Consider the following 11,395-nt stretch of genomic DNA (forward strand, 5'->3'; position numbering starts at 1 on the left):
ACTAGAGGGTGATCCCTGAGAGTATCAGTCTGAACTGGTGGGTGATATCCCATAACCAATGCTGGTTACGTAGTTCTGGAACTTAGGGATTGCTTCTAAGGACCCAGTCCTAGCTGACGGGTAAGCCCCCATACCTAGGCTCACTCGGTGCTGAATCCTACTCCCAACTGAACGGACACTGATTACGGGACTGAGCTAAGCTTAACTGAAGAAGGAATTGACTCGGAATATTGAACTGATCTAAGTTTGACTGATATGATAACTGACTAAACTGTCAATACCCATACGTGTTTGAAACTATTTTGAAAATACTGAGACTAAGTAAATAGCTAAATTTTGGGTATTTATAACCCCTGGGACTTGATAACAATAACAACAGGGACACATGAAAGCTTTGAAACCATGGAAGAAAATCATTGTCCACAATTATTCACTTAAGCATTTCATCAAATACATGGGGACTAAGACTTTAAGAAGGTAATACTTCTAGACATGAGGAGATAGCACGATCACATGACAAAGTCATAAACTAAGGATTTATTCTGAATTCTCATGAACATGATATGGAAACCACAATATTTAAAACATACTATAATGCATTACACTTGAAACAATTCATAATCTTAACTTGTAAACATGTAATAAGTAGTCATTATTCAAAAGCAATCATTTAGGCATTTCATCAAACACTTCCAATTCATGGTTTAAACTAAGCATGGGAATAGTTTTAAAACCTATAGTAATCGCATGATTTCACTTCTAAGATCACCAATTAGGGTTTAAATTTAACAAGAAACACCATTCAAAAATGTAAGATTTAATATCACCAATAATTTCATGGAAATGTGGTAAAAATTCAAAAATCATGTAAGTTTATGGACGTAATTCATAAAAATATGTAATAAGGGCTACTTTCAATGAAAATAAATTGTAAACCTCATTTATAATCAGAATCTATACAAGCTTCATGGAGATAAATCATTATAAACATGTAACTTCATGATTTAAAATATAAAAGATGGATTCTTGGACTCCATGGGTGAAAAGGACCCATGGATGAACATCTAACATAACTTAGGATTTTAATCTTGCAAGATAATTGTAGTTTTTGATCGTTCTTGGGTGGAGAAGCTTGAATTCTTAAGCTTTCTTGAGGAGTTAATGGTTGAACTGGATGAATTTGGGTGGTGGCTAGGGTTTATTTAGAAGAGAATGTGAAAAATATGGAATATAATACTTTAACTAATGATTAATCCCATTTTTAATTGAATAGGGATAAGTAAAAGGACTTAAATGACCTTGGAAATTAAAACTCAGAACTGGAACTAAAAAATTCCGATTTTGCACAATGGCGCGACGCGGTGCTATCGCGTCAAGCCACTGGAAAATGGACAATCTCGATTTTCCACTTTGGCACGATGTGGTGCTATCGCATTGCGTCACAAGAAAGGAACGATCCTGAAATTGAACTCCTCTGTGATGCGGTACCTTCCCCACTGCAATTTCTGGAGTGACACTGACCAATTGTGTTAAGCTACTGGAAAGGGATGAGTGTGAATTTGGGGATAACCACGACGCGGTACTGATCGTGTTGTGCTACTGCTTTCACTAAAAGTGTCATAACTTCTCACCCCAAGTATCCGATTAAGGATAAATTGGTATCATTGGAAATATAATTCGATTATCTATCTAATGGTGGGTTATGAGCTTAAAAATTCTTAGTAAAATGAAGGATATACCCGTTTGAAGTTGACTATAGCAATATCCTTCTCAAAAAATCAATCGGTAAGGGATATTTTGATTCATCAAAGAGCTAGGGGTTATTTGAGGCCTTAATATACATCAAACTCACTCATAAAACTACCAAATAACTAAAATTTATTTCTCATGATCTTGAAGCATGGTCCTAATACTGGTTTAGATTCTCGGGGTATTACAGTTTAGTTCATGTATCATGTTTCAGGCTCAGTTATGTAATCATGTTTTTAGTTATACATGTTCAGTATGTGATTTCAGTTACTTTAGTTTGGAACTCTCAGCCTAATTAGTCTTATTCGAGGATGAATGTTTCCAAGGGGGAGATATTATAATACCTCATATTATTCTCAACACAGTTCAGCTCCTAGTTTCATAAGAGGCTTAAAATCTAAAAATTTCACTAAGTGTTGCGGACTTAGTCATTTTTAAGGCCTCTTTTGAGTTAATTCATGTTCAGGGTGTAAGGTACATGTATCGGAGAAGTTTCAAATTTTTTGAATGAGGATTTAGTCATGTTTGGATCACGATTCCAGCAGCTTATCGTGATAGCATCGCGTCGCAGTGCTAATAGCGATGGCACACCTACCCTGTCACGATGACTATGTAAACCATAATCCAATTACGAAGTTAATTGCATGAGGGGCAATTACGTCTTTTTTCCTAAACCCAATTTGTCAAATCATGAATTATAACACCAGCTAGGGCATTATTTGCCCATCTTCTCTAATTTCTTCATAAAATCAAACCCTCTCCTTCCCCAAGAAAATTAATTTCCATTAGTTTCTCTCTATGGAAATCAAGAATTCAAGTTCCCAAATCCAAGAACCTTTAAGAAAGCATCAATATTGGTGCTTCTCTTTTAAACTTAAGGGTTTAAGGTATGTGTGATGTCCATCCATGGGCCCTTTTCACCCATGGAGTCCAAAGATCGCCTTTTATTTTTAAATTATGATTTTTTACATGTTCAAGTTGAATTATCTCCATGAATCTATTATTGATTTTGATTTTTTTTATTATGTTTACAAGTGTTTTCGACGGGATGAGCCATTATATGTTTTGAATATTGAAATCTTCATATTGAAATCCCAAATTCATGGTTTTAGTATTGTAATCATGTTATCCTTGTATGCTTTACCCGTTACCATGCTTAAATTCATGACTCTCATGTGTTTGATGAAATGTCTAAATGTTAGGTTTTGAGAGTTGATCCCCTACTATGGATTTAAAAGCTTTATACGTCATCGTTGTTATTTCCATTCAGTGCTAGTGGGTTATGAACACCCGATACCTAGTTGTTTACATAATTTCAGTATCTTTAGAATGATTTCAGATAAACTATGATCATTGTCAATCAGTTAGTTATTATGATTAGTTATTTGCTCAGTTAAGCTTAGTTTAGTCTAGTAAATAGTGTCATTCATTTGCGAGTAGGATTCAGCACCGAGCGAATCCAGGGATGGGGGTATTCCTGCCAGTTTAGGGTTTGACCCTTAGTAGTAATTCCTAAATTACAGAACTATATAGCCAGTGTAGGTTTGATATATCTGCTTACTAGTTTAGGGTTGACACATATCTCATGAGTACTACTGCCAGTATAAGGTGACTCGTTAGTTCTTCAGGATGCCAGTTTAGTGGATCCACACAGCCATTGTTAGTACTCGTGGCATGGTTCTGACACCCTTCCAACTGGGATTACAGGTTGGACCTCGATTAGCTCATATTAGGGCATGTCGGTTATATAATACCTCCCACAGTCTTAGTACAGTAATTAGTATAGTTTCAGTTTGTGTTTGCTTGACCAAGTTTACAAATTTTAGTTTATTAGTTATACAGTTTTCAGTCTTTTAGATTACAGACTTAATTCAAATTTTCAATTTATGCTTGGTCTTGCATTCTAAGATGTTATAGTTTTCATACATTCATGTTCAGTTATCTCATGCTTTACAGTTAGTCCTTATCTCATATGCACACTACCCCATGTATATAAGTCTGACCTTATTGCATTGATTGCATACTCTTCTTTGAACTATGATGTCTTATATCATCAGTTCAAATACTCAGTTCCTATACCAAAGTTAGACATCCCAGTATTACTCAGCAGCAGCAGTGGTGAGTCCTCATCTATTGGGGACGTGATGGTATATTTTAGTTGTTCGGTAGTCCAGTACATTCAGTCAATTATAATTAGTTGGGGACTTGTCCCATCAACTACTCTATCAGTTTAGAGGTTTTTGGACATTCAAATAGTCAGTTACACAGCTAGTCAGTTTATCAATCTTATCAGTCATATTTTAATATTTTATCAGACGTTACAAACTTGTGAATTTATCATATTTTTAGTTCTGGCCTTATTGCCTTGTTAGTTGTTTTTTGCATATGTCCTTTATTATTATAATATGCAGTACTCACAGCAGGTACCAGCTCACGGGTCAGCTTATGGTCACTTGTGATCGTAACCACCATTGTCGTGACTAAAGAGTAGCCTCGGGTCATGACAAGTTGCCCCATTGATTAAGTTGACCCAGAAGAAGGTGAATTTCTTATGGTTTAAGGCTTGTTGGGGTAGTTTTGAGAAGCTGAAAGATAAGTTGACTTTAGCTCTAATTTTAAACTTGACTGAGGTTAATGATGGATTTGTGGTTTATTGTTATGCGTCGCTTGTGGGACTTGGTTGCATTTTGACACAGCATGGCAAAGTGATAGCTTATGCCTCTAGACAGTTAAAGGTGCATAAGAAGAATTACCCGACTCATGACCTAGAGTTGTTGGTTGTGATGTTTGCCTCAAAAATCTAGGATCACTATTTATAGGGAGTACATGTGGATATCTTTTTAGATCATAAGAGCATGAAAAATGATTTCACCCAGAAAGAGATTAATCTTAGGCAAAAGAGATAGCTTAAGCTACTCAAGGATTATGACATGAGCCTTCACTATTGCCCAGGTAAAGATAACGTAGTTGTTGATGCTCTTACCAGGTTATCCATGGAGAGTCTATCTCATGTGGTTTAGAATAAGTAAGAATTGATTAAGGATATTCACCATTTGGCTAACCTTGGAGTTTGTCTGTTGGACTCTGATAATGGTGGTATGTTTGTGCCAAAGGTGGTGCAGTCATCTCTTGGTACTGAAATAAACAAAAAGCAGATATTGGATTTTGTCTTAATGAATATTAAGGGAGATATAGGTCGGGTAATGGCTTTTAAGATTAGTGGTGATGGTATCTTAAGGTACCAAGGCAGATTATGTGTTTCCAATATAAATGGGTTGCCAGAGAGGATCTTGGTTTAGGCTCATAAGTCGCGATATACTATTTATCCTGGTTTGACAAAAATGTATCATGAACTTAAGGAGATTTATCGATTGAACAATATGAAGCAGGATGTGGCAAGTTTTGTTGCTAAGTACCTGGTGTGTCAGTAAGTAAAAGTTGAGCACTTGAGTCCCAGAGGATTGTATCAGGAAATTGAGTTGCCTATGTATAAGTGGGAAGTGATTAATACAGATTTCATTACTGGTATTCCTCGGTCTCAGAATCAGTTTGATTCGATTTGGGTCACCATGGATAAAATGACAAAATTTGTTCACTTTTTTCCAGTAAGGACTAAATTTTTGGCAGAGGATTATGCAAGGTTATACCTCCAAGAGATTGTGAAGTTGCATGAGCTGCATATTTTTATTATTTCATATCATGGTATGCAGTTTTCATCACACTTTTGGCATTTGTTTTAGAAAGGTTTGGGAACTAAAGTGAGCATTAGTACTGTTTTCCATCTGCAGTTGGATGGGCAAGTGAAAAGGACCATTTAGAATTGAAAGATATGCTCTGGGCTTACGTGATTGACTACGGTGGTAGTTGGGTTGATCATTGACATCTTATATAGTTTGCATATAATAATAGCCATCGCTCTAGTATTGGTATGGCTCCATTTAAGGGTTTGTATGATAGGAGGTGTAGATCTCCTATTGGGTGGTTTGAGGTCGATGAGGTAGAATTGTTTGGCCCAAATTTAGTTCACTAAGTCATGGAGAAGGTGAAGGTTATTCGGAATAGACTTAAGACCGCCCAAAGTCACCAAAAGTCCTATACATATGTGAGGCGTAGGAAGTTAGAGTTTAATATTTGGGATAGGGTGTTCTTGAAGGTGTCTCCCATAAAGGAAGTAATGCAATTGGGGAAGAAGGGCAACCTTTGTCCCCGGTATGTTGGCACGTACTTGGTCTTGATAAGGGTTGGTAGTATTGTATATGAGTTGGAGTTGTCATCTAGTTTAAGCTCCATTCACCCGGTGTTCTATGTTTTGATGTTGAGAAAGTGCGTGAGTGATCCTTTAAAGGTTTTTCCCTTGGAAAAGGTGGGTATTTCAGACTCCATGTCCTATGAGGAGGTCCCAGTTGAAAATTTAGATCGATAATTTTGTTGGTTACAGAAAAAGGATGTAGCCTTGGTAAAGGTTCTATGGAGAAACTACAAGGTTGAAGAGGCTACTTGGGAAGCCGAAGAGGACATGAAGTCCAAGTATCCATTACTATTCCCTATTCCTAAAAAATCATGCTTAAAGTATGTATTGTTCTTAACATCTTTGTTTTCTGTCTTTGTTAAAAGAATATTGTAAATCCATTGGTATTTTATTTTCTGTCTTAAAGGTAAGAGTACAGATGTTCGGGGTCTAATCATACTAGTAAATGTTTTGTTCCATCATTCGAGGATGAATTATCCAAGTGGGGGAGAATTAATACACCTTAGATTTTGGCCATTGAAAATTTCTTGAGCTTTGAGCTTACTGCCTTGGTTACGACTGACCCCATGAGTTGAATGGTGTCTTGACGGGTCATATGAACCTAGTTGTAAGGTGTTCAGTGAATGGTGTTTGAGTTTTTATCCTAGTTACGACTTGGGGACACGGGTCGTAAGGACTCGTGACGAGTCATTAGGATGAGCCGTAACCAAATCAGTAAGTTTGTGGCTTGATTTTTCTCTAAGTATGAGCGTCTCATTAAGATCCATAAGGATATGTTACGAATCGTTAGGTAAAATCATAGGATGTCCAGAGTCTAACCCATTTGAGTTTTGTGTTGCCTACGACTGGACCCTATGAGTCGTAAAATCTGATTATGAGTAATCTGGCTGATTCGTAAGGTTGATAGTGTATGGGGGTCTTGGTCACTGTCTTGGTTATGACTCGTGGTCTCAAGTCATAAGGAGGGTTTACGATTCAACCATATCTTATGGGCATTCTGGATGCTTTTCCAGCTTTTAAGTTAATGGCATTCTAGATATTTTCCATTTTGCCCAACTTGAAAACTATATCTTATGACCTCTTTAGGGTACCATTAGCCCTCATAAAACACATCAAATAGACTCTCAAACACTCTTTAATCCTCAAGGTCAAGAAAAATTAGGGTTTTCAAGAGATTAATCAATTGGGGCTTCCAAGGGTGATTTCTCTCCGTACATCTTGGTGTTTAAGGCATGTTACTCTTACCTCGTTGTCAATTTTGTAAAAGCATGTGATTTAAAGTTTTGTTCATAAGATATTGATGTGTGTTTTGAACTATGGGTTGAGGGTTTTTAATATAAATTGCTTAAGTGTTCTTCCATGATTCTTATGAAGCTATTGTGCTTAAATTAGTGGTGGGTAAATGCATTGGGGTGCATGGGAATGGTGGATGGAAATAGGGCTACAAAGTAATCCCCAAATCAAATTGTTTGGTATGGAAATTGGTAAAAATCTCAACCCACTTGCATAATTAATTTTGGTTTGTGCATTATCACTTGGCTTGACTTATTTCTTGAAACTAATGCATGGCATAAATGGTTAAATGATTAAGGATGGTCTTGAAAACTTTATGGGGTACAGGGGAATCCCCCGAGTGATTCTATGATGAAAACCTTGTGGGTTCGTAGGAATCTGCCAAGTGACGTTAATAATGGAGTTTATGGGATACACGGGAATTTCCTAAGTGTTGGCTAATGACATTGCTTACAAGCTATAGTCGATATGAAGATACCACTTAATAATTCCTTAATAATTAACTCCTGGAGTTAGTGGTTTGGTTATGTATTAAATGTTTTAATTGGACAATAAAGAGGGTTGTGATAGCTAGCCGTGAAGGTGTGAGTTCAAAGGACAGACACTAGGAACTCATGTTTGCCGACATGAGGGCTCATCTTGATGACCTTGTGCTTGAGGGTTATAAGGAAATCCCCCAAGCCTATACATGTATATATGTATCATGGAGGGCGAAGGAAATAAGGGAATTCTTGACTATCTATGATATCTCTAGTTCGAGCGGGTAACACATACTAGGGCCCGTTCAGGTGGTAACACTGAACCCATATAACCCGTAAGTGGACTTATAATGGTAAATCTACACAATCCAGGTTAAATGTTTTAAAGTTCATGCTAAACCTTGTTCCCTGTCCCAGAATGGGGTGTGTGTGTATACATTCATACATATATACATATATATAGTTATGTGTATTGGTTTGACTTAATTTTGGATTGATGAAATTACTTTATCTCTATCCCTGAGTTACATGTTAGCTTTCACCCAGCTAACCATCTTCGGATGTTGTATCCCCATGCGATGTAGGAACCGGCCATTCTTCTACTCCTCCTGCTCAGTGACTTGGTGATTCGGGGATAAATTTTAAGTTAGACTAAAGTAGTGAGCTTTCATACTCTGAAAGATCCCATTTCATGCTATGGATTTCTTTATGTCTTTATTAATCCTTTTGATTTTTGTTTGGCTATGGTCGGGAGCATGTCCTGACTGGATATTCTTTGGTTTTGATTAGAGGTTTTGTCGTACTACTGTGGGCATGGGCGGTGTCGGTATTGGTATCAGTATTAGTATTGGTATTGGTATTGGCATTGGTATTGGTTGGTCATTTGGTTGGGGGTGGTTGGTTTTGGTTATAAGCGTATTATAATATCTTTAATTTGATATTCTCTTATCTTGTTATATGTTTAGAATTCATTCAACACAGGGTGTGAGGTGGTCAATGGTTTGGGTAGTAGGGGTGGTCTCCGGTCCTGGTTGAACTTAAGTTTCCTGACACAGTCAGGCCCTGGTTTGGGTCATGTCAATACCACTACCTCGGATGTTTTGGGAAAGGAATAATGCACCATAATTTATTATTAGTACAAAATAAGATATTGGCACATCAAGAATAAGAATGGATCCCTAATTTCTATTTTTTCTATTTTTTTCATTTTGAACAGACTAATTGAAATAGGTACTTGAGAAGATAATGAATCCCTTGTGTTCAAATCCTTTAAGAGGAGAGCATAGGAATTCTATGAACAAACTATTTACCTTATTTTGCAGTTTCTATAATCATAACTCATTTTAGAGGGCTAAAAGTGACAAGGAATCAGCTAACACAATAGAGGAGATATCAAACGACTCTAACAACATTACAAAGGTTTCATTCTTGGAAAATCAACTATGCATATTGTTACATCTTCTTCACATTTTAATTGTTTAGTGTGGTATTAATGGCATTGAGTGCTCATTCTACTTTGTGAAAATCAGATGAACAAAATATGCAGCATAGATGTCCGCGTCTAATAATGAGCCAAAATAGAGACTTTAACCACAAAGAGAGGATGATGACATACAAAAATCAACAACATGCAATAATAAATCAAGATGGAGAAACTAATAAGACAATCAAAATACCAACAGACAACACAAAAACAAGGAAACAACAACAAATACTAACACAATGCCCCTTTCTTAATAAAAAATGATACAATATCTTTTATGGCGTCAGCAATACAACAATAGAAAGGAACAACAAGATACCAGAAGAATCAAAATAGAGCACCAAATCTTGGGTAACTTAAGATCATTTTTTCACTCTCAGTTGCATTTAGCTCTGAACTTCAACTGCATCCATCAAATAAACATTGAAGATAAAATTAAAAGAGGCTTCTAAATCTCTTTATCGATACACAAGCTTATCAAAAAATTAAAACACTAAATCCAAATGCTATAAAACCAACCAATGACAATAAAATCTCCAAATAAACTCTGAATAGTGAAAAACAAATCAGATGAAGAGACAGATCTGGTGTAATGATGAAGGATTAGAAAACTCATCAGGGATTGATTAATTCAAATCGATGAATACTCCAATAGCCATTTTCAACTGAGAACAGCGCCTGAGTTAGATGTAAGAGCAAATATTCTTAAAGCTTAAATATTTCAATGAAAAAGGGAGAAGATGACAAAATCAACGGAGAAGCCATGTCAATGATAGATTGATACTAAAGTATCTAATATTTTCCACTTTCAAATGTGTGTTGTACTTTCCTAATTCTGTTTTTTAGATTGATTTTGTTGTTTTTGGACTTATTTTGTGCGCTTAGAACTTTAGGCTACCCCTAGGGGCGGATATAGGGGTATAAGTGGGGATTTTTGAGAACCCAGTAACTTTCGTGCAGATCTCGTATTTATATTAAGAAATTTAGTAAATATATAAAAATAATAAGTTGGGACCCATAAATAAAGTGTGTTATTGGTCTAGTGGAAGAAAAGAGTTTGTTAAAGGTTTGTAAGCTTCCTGGTCATGGGTGCTAACCCCATCAACTACTGTATTAAAATTTGATTTCCTTTTCCCTAAAGGAACCCATAAATTTTATATTAAATTTTCTTTTTTCCTAAACGAACCCACAAACTTTATATAAATTTTCCTTTTTCCTAATGGAACCAACAAACTTTAAATCCTAAAGCCGCCTCTGGCTACCCCTTTTGTAAATAGATTTGCTTTTCAATAAAATCTAACTCATTGGGTCATTTTATTTTAAAATTAATAATAATATTATATATATATATATATATATTATATATATATATATATATATATAATTTTTACTCTCTTCTTTATTTTGTGTGGCTATAAATCATTTCTTTCTTGGTGAAATTGTCATTTATAGTTATTTTTAGAGAAAAAACATCATTTCACCCCTGAACTTGTTTTCTCAACTTACTTTAGCACTGTAACTTAACTTATAATTATTTATCGGCAAAATCCTCTATTGGACCCCTGTACAATGTCAGTTTTGTAAGTTGGACACTTCTACTTACATATTTGTCATCTGGACCTCTGAACCTACGAAAAAGCTACATTTTAAATACTTTTTTGGAGAGTGTAACACACTCTCCCATGTCAGCTACCACATCAGCTGCCACGTGTGCCATGTCATCTGCCACGCGTGCCACATCATATGTCATGTCATTTTAAGAAAAATAAATAAAAAAAGAAAAAGTATTACATTAAATTCCAAGTCATTTTTAAAATGCTACATAATAAATTAAATAATAAAATTAATTTAATTAAATAAGAAAAAATTATAAAATGTCAAAAAATTTGAATAATCATGCTTTTAAAATTGAAAAAAATTGAATAATCATTTTTAAAATAAAAAATAAAAAATAATTAAAAAATTATTACATTAAAAATAATTTAATTAATTAATTTAAATTTTAAATTTAAAGTAGTAATAAATTAATTAATTAAAATTCTTAACTAATTAATTTATTTAAATTAATTAATTTATCGAATTTAAAATTCTTACCTAATTTAAATAAATTTTACTTAAATAATTAATTAATTTAAATATGAT

Source organism: Capsicum annuum, chromosome 2 (assembly GCF_002878395.1).
Source record: "Capsicum annuum cultivar UCD-10X-F1 chromosome 2, UCD10Xv1.1, whole genome shotgun sequence".
Taxonomy (NCBI): Eukaryota; Viridiplantae; Streptophyta; class Magnoliopsida; order Solanales; family Solanaceae; genus Capsicum; species Capsicum annuum.